Below are 3315 nucleotides of genomic sequence, written 5' to 3'. Positions count from 1 at the left end.
CGGTAACGTGTGACGCATCACCTTTCGGCATCGGAGCAGTCCTCGGCCACACCCTACCCGACGGGAAGGAAGCACCCATCGCCTTTTTCTCCCAAACGCTGGCCAAGCCAGAAAGAAATTACAGTCAACTGGACAAAGAAGCCCTCGCCATCGTCGCGGGGTGAAAAGGTTCCACGAGTACCTTACGGTAGGAACTTTTCAATCATAACAGACCACAAGCCCCTGCTCGGGATACTCGCAGGAACAAGGCCACCCGAACATCCTGTCACACCGGATGACAAGGTGGTCGAGTTCCTTGCCGCATACTCATACGAACTGTCACACCGGCCCGGAAAAACATTCCGCGACGCTGACGCACTAAGCCGGTCACCACTACCCGACCTGAGACGACGACCCAGCGCCCACAATGGCGACCCTGCAATCGAGACCCTACCCAGCACGCCCGTGGCAGCCGTGCCAGACATTGCCCATGAAACAAATAAAGACAAAAACGGCTGGCGCGGGTATTGAGCTGGGTAGAGCGGAGGTGGCCAGAAAATGATGGCGGCGAGCAGTTCAAAGCCTTCCAAAACCACCAAACTGAGCTGTTCTCACAAAGGGGTGCATACTCTGGGGCGACGGTGTAGTCATACCGGAAGCACTGCAAAACAGAGTATTGGCAATGCTGCATGAGGAACACCCGGGGATCGTCAAGATGAAGGCCCTGGCCAGAAGCTACGCTTGGTGGCCAGGGATGGACAAACAAATCAAGACATGGATCGCCGGCTGCAGCAGGTGCCAAGAGTCGAGAGCCAACCCCCCCACTGCCCCGGTCCTGGAATGGGAGACCCCGAGAGGACCATGGTCGCGAATACACATAGACTTCGCCGGGCCAACCAAGGGGCATACATTCCTCATCACTGTAGATGCTTACTCCAACTGGCTGGAGGTAAGCGCTATGAGGGCAACAACAACAGAGGCGGTCATCGACAAGCTCAACAAACTCTTTGCAACGCACGGGCTACCAGATGTCATAGTGTCGGACAACGGGCCACAGTTCACGGCAGTGGCATTTGAGAAATACCTGGCCGAACGAGGCATCCGACACGCCTTGACCGCGACGGCTCACCCGGTGGCGAACGGTAGGGCAGAATGGATGGTCCAATACACAAAAAAAGCCATCCAAAAAATCGAAACCGGCGACATCCAGGAAAAAATAAACAAGCTACTCTTCATACAGCACATCACGCCGAGCTCGACCATGAACAAGAGCCCAGCGGAGTTACTAATGGGAAGGAAACTGAGGTCCCCACTGGACCGCCCTACACCCCACCTACAACCCTGAGAAACCCCGGACTCCTCCAGCCGGAACCGGGCATTCAACATCGGGGACACGGTCTACGCGAAGAACTTCACGGGAGACCCCATCTGGGTACCTGCGCAAATAACACAGGTAACCGGGCCCCGATCATACAGACTCAAACAACAGATGGAAGGAACTGGAAGCGGCACATCGACCAGCTACGGTCCAGACTAGCCACCAGCACCCCGACACCTCAACAACAACAACCAAGGAAAGCAGAGAGGGAGGAAGCCCCAACATCCAAGCCGGTAAACAACGGCAGGCGGAAGCATCAACAGCACACCTCCCAACGCAAGCGCGAACACCCCCACCAGAAGACAGAAACACCCAAATAAACCAGCCATACTCACCAGCAGACCTCGAACTGTCGCAGACGGGATCTTCACCTGGAAGGTACAGCCAAGCCAGCTCAACCAGCCCGGAAAGACCCGGCAGGAGAGCAACAGGAACTGCAACTCGACCAACCCAGGCAGGACGCCCGGGCGGGAGCTGCGGTGACAGGCCCGGCTCACCCTTCCAGGCGGTTCCATCAGCGAAGTGGAGAGCGGCGGAGCCCGTCCAAACCGGCCGACGACCACACACCGGCTGAGCCACGCCCAGGTCAGCCAGATAGGTTCGAAGCCCCACCTACCTGCGCGCGACTCGTCACGACACTGCGTCGGACGAAACCATGAGGGGAAGGGTGTTCTGTATTAACATTCTTGGAAGAGCGCGCATTCTGATTGGTCCAGACCCCACGCAATCCGATTGGTTCGCGGGGCATGAACGCCAGTGATTGAGCGCTAAGAACCTCTACCGCGATTGGCCGAGCCGATCGCGGGAGATCCAGCGCTCCAATCTGGGCGTTCACCCGAACCATCGACTGCGTCCGAAAATGACCAATCAAAATGCTGGCATGTTTCAAGAATGTTAATACAGAGGCATCTAATGTATTGTTCAGTCATGGCATTAGCCCTCCACTGCTTTGTTACAAGCAGGATGGAAAGCTGAGGATAACCCTTGAAAGGAACCAATGGATTTCAGAAATTCCCTCCAAAATTTTGTGGTGAAATTGTACCTCTGTATGATATTACTCTATGAGGTACTCCATGTAGTCTATAGATATGTTTTATGAGCAGCTTTGCAAATTTTTTCATGGATGGAAGTCCTTTGCAGGCTATAAAATGGTCCTGTTTAGAGAATAAGTCAATTATAGTCCAAATGATCGTATTCCCTTCACTCTTAGGTAGTTCAACAGTAAAGTCCATTGTAATTTCTTCCCAAGGTTGGGTTGGTTCGGTGACTTGTTGCAGGAGGCCAGGGTTTTTTCCAGTTCTGTGTTTCATTGTGGCACAAATTGAACAACTTTTTACATAGTCCTTGACATCAAATTTCATTTTTGGCCACCAGAACTGTCTTCTCAATAAGTGTAGGGTTTTTAGGAATCCGAAGTGGCCTCCCAGCCAGGAGTCATAGCTATGCTTTAGTACCAGTAGTATTAGGATTGTGGGTACATAAAGCTTAGTCCCTTTCCAAGCCAGTCCAACATTCATTGTCAACTTGGTTTGATGCTCCAGGAACCAAGTATCGGTCAATAGGGCCATTTTCAATTCCGCAGTCAACTTATCTTCCAGGCGTTTGGGGTTGCGGTTGGCTTGGGCTTGAGTGGTCACTTGGCCTGCCAATTGAGCGTCTGAAATTAAGGCTTGTACTATTTCCTCTTGGTGGCTGTCAAACTGAGGTTTTCTAGACAGAACATCCACCAGTACGTTTTTCCCTCCGGGGATATATTTAATGTTGAAATTGAATTGCTTGAAATATTGGGCCCAGTGGACTTGTTTGGGCAATAATCTCCTAGGAGTCTTTAGAGCTTCGAGGGTCTTATGATCAAGCCATACCTCAAAGGCCTCTGGTGCCCCTTCTAGGAAATGCCTCCAAGTCAATAAGGCCCATCGTATGGTGAATGCTTCTTTCTCCCAGACACCCACCTTCAC

This window comes from Pseudonaja textilis, chromosome Z (genome assembly GCF_049901715.1).
Source record: "Pseudonaja textilis isolate UNSWEBS1 chromosome Z, rPseTex1.2, whole genome shotgun sequence".
NCBI classification, from domain to species: domain Eukaryota; kingdom Metazoa; phylum Chordata; class Lepidosauria; order Squamata; family Elapidae; genus Pseudonaja; species Pseudonaja textilis.
This window is presented reverse-complemented; position numbering follows the sequence as displayed.